Genomic DNA, 10,517 nt, shown 5'->3' with positions numbered 1-10,517 from the left:
CCTTTTGAAGTGGAGTCTCTTAATGTCATTCCAGGCTGATCTTGGGTTTCTGGGCTCAACAGATCTTCCTGCCTCAGCCTGTCTTCAGTTGGGCCACAAGCTGGTACAACCATCCTTGACTGTTTAGCCAAATCTCTCAATTACTCAGTTCTAGTTTTATGCAAATGAAGATAAATCAGTATGTAAACTGAATTTACCCTTTTTTGAGATGTGGTCTCAGTATATAGCCCTGGCTGGCCTTGGAACTATATAAACCAGGCTCTCCTCAAACTCAAGAGGTCTGCTTGCCTCTGCCTTCTGAGTTGTAGAACTAAAGGTGTGTGCCATCATGCCTATTTCTTCTTCTTCTTTAAGTCCTATTTTCCTTTGGCATCAGTAAAGTCTAGGACCTTCCCACATACATTGGGCAAGTGCTTCAGCCTCTTTGAGCCCTTAGTACACAACGCAGATGGTGATTCTGGACATGGCCCTTTAATGAGCCCCCCCCGCCCCCACACCCACCCCATAAAGCAGTGCAGTGAAGGGGCTCACCTGGAGAGATCAGCCCCGAATGTCTGTTCATCTAGTGAGAAAGGGACTTCCCTGGAGCACGTGTGTAAGGAACAATCAGCAAACCACAAAGTACTGCCTGATTTCATTGTTCTGGCCGTAAGCATCACCTAGGACGTTTAATACTACAGATTCCCATCCCTAACTCATGCTTCCTGAATCAAAGTCTGGGAAGTCGGCTAGGGATCTGTATTTTAAATGTTCTTGGGAGACCTTGTTTCCCTGGGAGTCGTTACAAAGCTAGGGAAGGGAGATTGTTTTGCATAAGGATTGTAATCACCCAGGGAAGCATTCTTGAGTCCTCTATATAATAATATAATATATGCATATACATATATTCATGTGTTTATACAACTTGATTATGAGCTTTGAAACATTATTATTAAACTCAAGTTCTACGGAATCTGAAGCTCTCTCCCAGCTTCCATAACTCCTGTGTGTTCTGACCTTCGTTCCGCCATGCATGCAGAAATCTCAAAAACAAAACCAGAAAACTATATTACTTAAAGTACCATTTAATGTACACTGCTGCACATGTAAATGATGTAATGTCCATTTGAATGATCAATTTATATGTTTAGATCTTTGCATTTATATAACAAATTACATACATGTTTAAATAAATTGTCTCTCTTCACACAAGTCCATTGAACTCTTCAATGTACCTAGTGCCTCCAGCAGCAGCAGCAGTAGCAGCAGCACGTTGTGAATATCCTAACAGTTTTCTTGGTGGGTAAGATGGAACTCACTTTAAATTGAGTAGGTCAGTGTCAGTGGAGGTTTAGCTGAGTCGGAAGACGAGCTTGCTTGTTTGAGACATGCAGTCTCGAGCTTGTGTTCTCCCCTCAGCCAGCGTGCTGGAATGACGAGTGTGCCACCATGCTTGTCTTAGGATCTGGTTCTCTCTTGTTTTTGCTAGTGCCAGGATCTACCCCAGGATGCTGCTACGCTAGCTAGGCAACTGTCCCATCATTAGGTGACCTTCAGCCCAGGAGACTGTTTCTATTTTCTCCAACATCCTAGCGATCTTCACAAATAACTTCTAACGTTTTTACTCACTGGTTACTCAAGAACTTTCTAAAGATTGTGTGTTTTCCGAGGCCATGCCTTCAGCAATGATTAACCAACCCATCTTTGCCTCTCTGCACCCATTGGTGCAGGTGGGTGACTTTTATAACAGAAATTTCCTACCATTTCAGGATTTTAAAAGACACCTTGTTTCCCTGAACGGTATTTTATTCAAAAACAACAGATCGAGAGACCAAAACTTCTACTTCCTACTCGCTCACATATGGCATATACTGTTTACAACCATCTACACCTTAACTCTACCTCAAGCCTCTGGGGAGGTAAAATGGGTGCCAGGATTTCCTCCCAGGGCACTAGAAGGCAGGTGGATTGGGACGCCTCTGGGGTGGTGAGTGCTAAGTGAGCCATGGAGAAGGCAGGATGCTCAGAAGCCCAGGATATTAGCTTTGCCAATATTGTAAATCTTTCGAGGAAAAGCCAGTGTGCTAAAGGACCTGGTAATTGTAGCCCAGAATACCAGGGGCACAGAATTGTGCTCACAAGTTTCATAACTCCTGTATGTGCTGATCTTCATCTGCAGAGTGAAGAATGAGACATGTATGAACTGTTTTGTGGCTACTACAGTGAAAATTAAAAATTTACTTAAAAGTATTGAACGCCATTATATCCTGTTACTTTACAGTTTGCTAATGATTCGTAACCAACACAACCATGAAGAAGGGGCAGCAGTGGTTTAAGTATTTAAGTCAGTGTGAAGACTGAGCAGCAGTCAGTCAGCTGCTGGCTAGCATCACTCAGCGGCTGCTTAGCTGGGACCAGGGGAGTAAGGTTGGAGTGATGGGCGCATGCAGAGTGGAAGAGGGACCCTGCAGGAGAAGCTCCTTCAGAAGGTAGAGGACACAGAAGCAGCCCAGCTGTCTGCAAGCACATCTGGACGCTTTTCCCCGTCACAAAGGATAGTTTTATCTCAGCTGCAGGTGTTTCCTTTAGAGCCAAGTTTAGAAGATGAGAACTTGCTTGCCAAACCCATTCCCTGGTCCATCCAAACTGAGAGAAAGGACGGTATAGATTATAATCTTTGTTTTTTGTTTTTTTGTTTTCATTCTTTACATGCTTTTCTTTCTTTTTTTTTTTTTTTTTAAAAATTAGGTATTTTCTTCATTTACATTTCCAATGCTATCCCCAAAGTCCCCCCATACCCTCCACCCCTCCCCACTCCCCTCCCCACCCACTCCCACTTCTTGGCCCTGGCATTCCCCTGTACTGGGGCATATAAAGTTTGCAAGATCAAGGGGCCTCTCTTCTCAATGATGGCCGACTAGGCCATCTTCTGATACATATGCAGCTAGAGACACGAGCTCTGGGGGTACTGGTTAGTTCATATTGTTGTTCCACCTATAGGGTTGCAGACCCCTTCAGCTCCTTGGATAATTTCTCTAGCTCCTATATTGGGGGCCCTGTGATCCATCCAATAGCTGACTGTGAGCATCCACTTCTGTGACTTCTAGGCCCAGGCATAGTCTCACAAGAGACAGTTATATCAGGGTTCTTTCAGTAAAATCTTGCTGGCATATTCAATGGTGTCTGCGTATGGAGGCTGATTATGGGATGGATCCCCAGGTGTGCAGTCTCTGGATGGTCCATCCTTTCGTCTCAGCTCCAAACTTTGTCTCTGTAACTCCTTCCATGGGTGTTTTGTTCCCAATTCTAAGAGGAGGCAAAGTGTCCACACTTTGGTCTTCGTTCTTCTTGAGTTTCTTGTGTTTTGCAAATTGTATCTTGGGTATTCTAAGTTTCTGGGCTAATATCCACTTATCAGTGAGTACATATCATGTAAGTTCTTTTGTGATTGGGTTACCTCACATAATCTTTGTTTTTTAAAGCAAAGTTTTAATTTTATTAAAAAACACTTTGTTTAATTTAAAACTTTTTTAAAGTTTTACTTATTTTATGTGTATGAGTATTTTGTCTGTCTGTCTGTCTGTGTACCACGTGCATGTCTGGTGCTCATCGACATCAGAAGAGGCTGTGGGATTCCTTCATTTGGAGTTGCTTGGTGGTTGTGCTATATGGGGTACTGGGAACGGAACTGCTGCCCTTTGCAAGGGCCACGAGTGCTTTTAACTGCTGAGCCATCTCTTCAGCCTGTTTCTAATAAAAAACAAAACTTCAAAGTGTAAAAGAAACAAAACGATATAGTCTGTAAATAAAGCAAAAGCATGATTCTGAGCAGGGTCCCTCCCTCATCCCTAATACTGTAGTCCTGGGGCACAGGGGCTGGAGGGCGTGGGGGTGGGTGGCGGGGGTGGGGTGGGGAGTGCGACTTCATGTCCTTGAGAGTTTAAGCTTGGAAGCCTAATAACAACCCGAACATTTCTGTTACGTTAATATCAGCCACACGATCATTAAACAAACAAACAAACAAACAAACAAACAAACAAAACCACTTCAATTCTGGGGTGGAAAAATAGGAGAAAAACTATGGAAGGTGGATTTTTTTCCCCTTAAAAAGAGCAAGACCTATTACAAAATATTCAAAATCACTAATAAAACGTTTAGGATGTTTTTCTTTCTAAATATTACTCTAGGAAGATGCTGATATAAGCCTCTTCATCCTATCCATGCAAATGATCATAGCACTGCTTTTTTCAAACCATGAGCTGACAGCAGATATTCTACAGAAAACTAGATGCAACAGGATTGAACTGTTAAAATATGTTTTATAATAATGGCTCAAGAAAAACACCAATATATCAATCATGACCATTTCTAAAGAGAAGGGTTGTGAATAATTTGTATTGTATTCATATCTCAAGTATGGAAAAATAATCATATATGATTGTTAAGATAAAAAATCAGGGTTTTTGTTTTGTTTTCTTTTTGTTTTTTGAGAAAAGGTTTCTCTGTGTAGACCTGGCTGTCCTGGAACTTCCTCGGTAGACCAAGCTGGCCTCCAACTCGGATATGCTTGCTTCTCAAGTGCTAGGACTAAAGGCATGTGTGCGCCATCATGCTCAGCTAAGAAAAAGGCATTTCAAAAAGCAAGAATAGTTTTAAGTGCTGAATAGTTTAAAAATGTTAATAGTTTAAGTGCTTAAGGAATGTAACCTCCAAGGAGCACCAAAGTCTAAGAAACACCTCTTTTCAAGCTGTTACAGTGTAGCATAAAACAACAGGGTTTCAGTCAGAAAGCTTGCACATCACCTGAGGTTCTCATTCTTATGTAGGCCACTGAAACTTTAAGAACCTCTGAAATAGACTTCAAAGTATTGAAGCAAAAAAAAAAAAAAGTTTGTCAATATGGCGGTGAGTGACAGAGGTAACACCATCCAGCCCGAATGTTACCCTGACTCCACCATGTGTCTGCTCAGGATTTTCCATAACCCTGACCATGGCCCAGATGTTCAAAATATCTGTTGGTTGTTGTCTTAGTTAGGGTTTTACTGCTGTGAACAGACACCATGACCAAAGCAAGTCTTATAAAAAACAACATTTAATTGGGGCTGGCTTACAGGTTCAGAGGTTTGGTCCATTACCATCAAGGTGGGCGCATGGCAGTATCCAGGCAGGCATGACGCAGGCAGAGCTGAGAGATCTATGTCTTCATCCAAAGGCTGCTAGTGGAAGACTGACTTCCAGGCAACTAGGGTGAGGATCTTAAGCACACACCCACAGTGACACACCTACTCCAACCAGGTCACACCTATTCCAACAAGGCCACACCTCCAAATGGTGCCACTCCCTGGCCCAAGAATATACAAACCATCAGTTGTATAGTCAAAACAAATGTGACTAGGTTCCCCTATACCTGATAATGATGTTATTGTGCTTTTATCCTTAGAGATGTTGTAGCTTGAGCTTTAAGCTTTGGTGCCAAGAGTTTCTTTGGGGCAAGATCCTATTCTTGGTCACTGTTTAACTTACTCATCTGGACTGTAACATATAGAAGTCCCAGTGATATTATCGTATGCACACGGAACTCAGTCTATACCTGTACCTCTTGAAGTCATTCCAGGGTCGTGTGCCTGCTGCTGAGCACAGAAAGGTCTGGAATAGCTGCTGTGTTCCCAGACACCGGGACCGATTGAGTTCATCTGGTTCTAGGAACTCAGTTCTGAAGGTCAGGGCTCCTGGGGAGCCTTAGGGTCTAAGAGGGCCAGGCCTCCTCCTGAGGAGCTCTTAGGTTTGGGCATTCCCTTGTCCTCTTACACTATATTGGGACACCAAGAGAGGACCTGGGATTCAGTGAGTGTTTGGGAGACCTGGGTTTCTAATGGCTGGCTGGCTGAATTGTTGTGTGAGTGACTGGATAGATTCTGCCCAGAGAGTGGCATTTTTGTTATTACTGTCTCTGTCTCCTTTGGTTCTGTCTCAGGGCTGAACCAAAGAGAGCTGGTCTATTCTCTAGGTTCTTTGAATTAGTGATTAGAAGTCAACTTGGCGTGTGCACCTCACCTTTAAGGGAGAAACCCACTGCCCTTGTTAGCTGTTCTGTGAGTTGTGCTGATTCCATCTGTGTTTCATTTTGTCTAGAGACCCCCCTTCTGCTTCTCTCCTTTCACCCCAAGCTCTATGCCATTCACTCTCCCCACTTGGCCCCTCTTTCCCAGCCTTCTTCTCTACTTCTCCCAGACTCTCTGACACTCAGAGTCTGATCTCAACCCTCCTTACCCCATTGCGCAGTTCCCATTTATGGTTTCCCAAAGAGCCAGAACCTAGTTAATACCCGGCCCTCCTCCTAAAGTGCTCCCTGAGCCCTTAGGGCAGGCCATGTATGATAAGGTCAGCTGCAGCAAGAATGCTTGTGGCATAGGGTGTGTGCTAGCAGTGGGAGTCATAGGAACAGCACAGGGAGTGCACAGGGAGAGCAGAAACTGCAATGTTGGCAGCCCCCACCCCTCCTCATCTCTCTGCTAAGGCATCCTGGCAGCCGGTGAGTTCAGGACTTCACCTCAGAGTGGCTATGGGTGCCAGTTGTTCTGGGGGAGAGTCCCTTTAGCTGCCCCGTGTGGGCAGGAGACTGTGGATAAATCTATGCTAGTTGTTGGGTCTCCAAGCCTGCTTCCTCTGATATAGTCTTTTTATTCTTGGGTCCCTTATCCTATGCCAGTGCCTTTGTTTTTGTTATCACCGAGCCCAGAGACTCTTGGTTTGTTTGTATTTCTCAGTTACAGAGAAACAAATGTCTCTTGAGTCTGATTTCCTTTTATTGTATTAGGCTGTTTTAGCTCCCTAAAACCTGGGTCAGGAGATGGAATCGGACCTGTTTCCTTCTGCCCTGAGCATGAATTCTGTTTGTAGTCATCCTGAGTACAAGTGGGATTAATGTACAGAGACAAGCTTGGAGGGAGAGGCCAGTTTATAATCTTTTATACATTATTAATGTACAGAGACAAGCTTGGAGGGAGAGGCCAGTTTATAATCAGCCTTCTGATTATAATTATTATATTATAATACAGCCTTCTGTGCATGTTGTCAAAGTTAAGCCCAAAGAAACCCAAAACAAGCTTTAAAAATAGTTTAATATGAAATAATATTCAAATTAGAGTATATTTAATTAAATGATTTTATAAAATGGGTTAGATTTACACTACCCTTGCACGTAAGAACATCTCCACGTTCAATTGGTGCCCTTTCTCTGTGATGGGACACAAACCCCATCAAAGTAAATTACATGTTAGTCTCATTTAATAAAATAAAGATGCAAGAGAAGTCAGATTAGCCAGAAGTTCACTGTTCATGTCTCTGGCTGTGTGAGCCAGACCAGGAAAACCTCTCCCTTCCCTATAAAAGATGAATTATCAGTCTGGAGAGATGGCTCAGCAGGTAACAGCACTGGCTGCTCTTCCGAAGGACCTGGGTTCAATTCCTAGTACCAACATGGTAGCTCACAACTACCTTTAACTCCAGTTCCAGGGGATTCAACATCCTCAGTCATACATACAGGCAAAACACCAATGCACATAAAAATTAATAAAAAAAAATTGTTTTTCAAAAAGATGAATTCTTCAGGTCTCACATGTAGGGGAATGGGTTCTCTCGCCCAGTGGAGAATCTTAAAGAGTCTGTGCCCACACCCTCAATGTCTCAGACAACACAGAGACAAATAGCAATTTCTCAAAGGGGAATTTGTCAAACATTTGAGTTGTGCGAACAGGATCAACCTCGTACTTATGGGACCTGCCATCCCCACTGGTATGGGACCTGCCATCCCGATAGCTACCCATTCTCCCCCTCTGAGGAGGAAAAGCTAATTCCATGGCTGAGTGGTAGTTAGCTAATTCTGTAAAAAGAGAACACCCCTCTCCTTGTTTTTATTGAGACAGGGTTTCTCTGTGTCGCCCTGGCAGTCCTGGAACTTGATCTGTAGACTTTGTACACCAGGTTGGCTCCAACTTCCGGGTACCGGGATTAAAGGCATAGCCATTACACCTGGTTCCCAAGAGTTCAGATGATGTAAGACAGAGACTCTGCCACTGGGCTAGTCCGCTATGGATAGACTAATAGACAGTTATCTAAATACTAAGTGGGAGGTGTCACCCCCTGGATCCACCAAATCCAGGTAAAGAAGACTTCCTGAGAAGGAAGAGGCCCGGACCGTAAAGGTCTATGCAGACCAGCCTTGCCTTCCAGAGACTTCAAGGACCAGCTCTTCGGCTCTGCTCTGGTTACAAAGCTAGAAGCCAGTGGGCATGCATTGGAAACTAAGGAATCCAAACAGAGACACGGAGATGGGCATCATGATGCCCCCTCCTTCCTTTGTCAAGCATTTGAAAAGTAACTAAAAGAAACACTAAAAGTAACGAGGAGTGAAATGATTAAAGTAACACCATTTTGTCCTGATCTTACTCTGGCTCCATTTTGTGTCTGCTTGAGCACTGTCCCAGCTCCTCCCCCCTCCCCCCACCCCCACAACATTCACATCCGCCTTGGCAGCACATTTGGGACTTTCCATGGCTCAGATACATAACCAAAATATTTGCTGGTTGTATAGTCAAAACAAATGCAAACAAGTTCCCCTGACCCTGACGATGCCATTGTGGTTTCTCTTTAGAAATGCCTGAGCCAAGAGTCTTTGGGGGCAGGCTCTTGGTTGCTGGCTTAATAAAAAATTGTAATTTGGCCTTATATCTGTGTGGTGGTCTATAACGTCTCACCTGGACCATAGAGCAGTAAAATATACCAAGAAGCTAAGAACCTGCACTGTACTCAAAATAAATAAGAGAACTTAAATGAACTACTCAATTTCTTCAAGACTTCAATTTTCTTCAACCATTAAAATAATCTGTGTCACCGCCAACACTCATGAAGAGTAAATGAATTGATCAAGCATTCAATGTCCAGTAGAGCTTGTATCAGGATGTCAAAGCTAAGGGGAAGGGGACCACATTCACAGGGCTTTGTCTAGAGAAACGGGGAACAACACACACAACACATGGGTATTGTAGCTCAAAGCTGTCAAGACTCTGAAGTGTTTTGAACTTCATCTTTTGTTATTTGCGGCATCGCCAGAGACTGGTTTAAGTTTGTTTTTTATTTTTTAAAGTTATCGTCAGGATTATTATAAAAAATAAGGTGAAATTCTTCCAAATTTTAATTTGGGATGGGATCTTTTTGTTTGCTGTAAATTGTTACTTTCTTCTAGGAAGGAATTTGTTCTGAAGAAACAAAGTATTCTTTTGACAAACCTACATTTCTGGGAAAATTAATTTCTTTCCCACCCAGTTAACAGTCAAGAAATTAGTAACTTTTAGCATTTACTCCTTTTTAAAAAAAATCATATTTATCCTCTCTGTACATGTTTATATTTAAAAAACAGAGTTGGCTTTTCTCTTGCAGTGATTATAATTAAGCTTTGCCATGGGCCCATAACTCAATGCCAGATTTGTTGCTGTTTTTTACCTAAGGAAGAGCCCCCAAGGACGAGGTGATGTGGCTTCAAGAATAAAATAAAAGAGAAACATCCTTATCTCCACTGTTGGGAGGAAGAGGAGAGCCTCAGGGCAAAGCGCCCCGAGGCTGGCTGGCTGGCGGATGAGAACGACTACTCCCCCTCGGCAGGCCTGGTCATGGGGTCGGTCGGAGCAGCGCAGGTTGCTGGATGCTAAATTTGAGGACTGAACACAAAGAATGAAAGCTTAATGGAGAAGCACATTGAAGCTCGGTTTTCCTTGCTTCTCTATATCTTCTATTATCACCGTACTATTCAGAAAACGTCGCCTTTAATGGCTTAGAAGATGCCACTTAAATCTTTTTTTTTTTTCTCCCTCCTCCTTCAGTCGGCTGGGACAAATTACTGACATTCCCACAAAGACATTTGACAATGTTAAATCAACAACACTAATCTGTCTAATTGGTTAATCTTCATTCCACCTATAACCTTCTCTAATCTCCGCTGGCTCCCTCCCTTTTTTGAGACCCTTTTATCTCGGTAAGCCTTCCGAACCAGAACCTCACTTTCTCTGTCCTCCACGATCCGAAAAGACAAACGCACCGCATCTCTTTCAGACCGACCTGTCCCATTTATGCGTTTTTATTAAAATTCCAGGCGACCCCTTGGTTTTATTTCTGGAAGGTTCTGATGCACCCCGAAAAACGCTGCCTTAGCTAGCCGCACCGCGGAGCTAGGGGCCACTCCCGTCCATCGCACCGAGGCCAACTGCGGGCTCGGAGAAGCGCACATCACGGCGCCGCAGCCACAGGCTGCGCTCGCCCGCCCGCCGCTCCGGGCTGCGCCGTTCCTCCGAGCTCCCCGCGAGCTCTGCGGGAACCCCTGAAGGGCCCGCGGCGAGTCGGTCTCCCGGGCTGGGCCGAGGGGACGACGAGGGTGCCGCCCGTCTCCTCAGGGCTCCCGGGCGGGCGGGCGGGCGGGATTCGCGGGACCGCCGCTGCCGAGTGACCGACCGCCACGAAGCGCCCGCCACGTCAGGCCGACTTCA

General features: G+C 44.2%; 1 long non-coding RNA gene across 1 annotated transcript; it reads right to left on the bottom strand.

Annotated features, from left to right (window-relative positions):
- Window positions 1-9,318: 9,318 nt before the first annotated feature.
- On the bottom strand, window positions 9,319-10,476 carry LOC147004392 (uncharacterized). The gene is made up of 2 exons (XR_015047442.1): window positions 10,093-10,476; window positions 9,319-9,695 (listed from the first exon to the last, which is right to left on the bottom strand). It is a non-coding gene; the product is annotated as an uncharacterized LOC147004392 (long non-coding RNA).
- Between the last annotated feature and the right edge of the window lie 41 nt (window positions 10,477-10,517).

Source organism: Mus caroli, unplaced genomic scaffold, assembly GCF_978045245.1.
Source record: "Mus caroli unplaced genomic scaffold, Mus_caroli_1 scaffold_6, whole genome shotgun sequence".
Lineage (NCBI taxonomy): Eukaryota > Metazoa > Chordata > Mammalia > Rodentia > Muridae > Mus > Mus caroli.
This window is presented reverse-complemented; position numbering and strand designations above follow the sequence as displayed.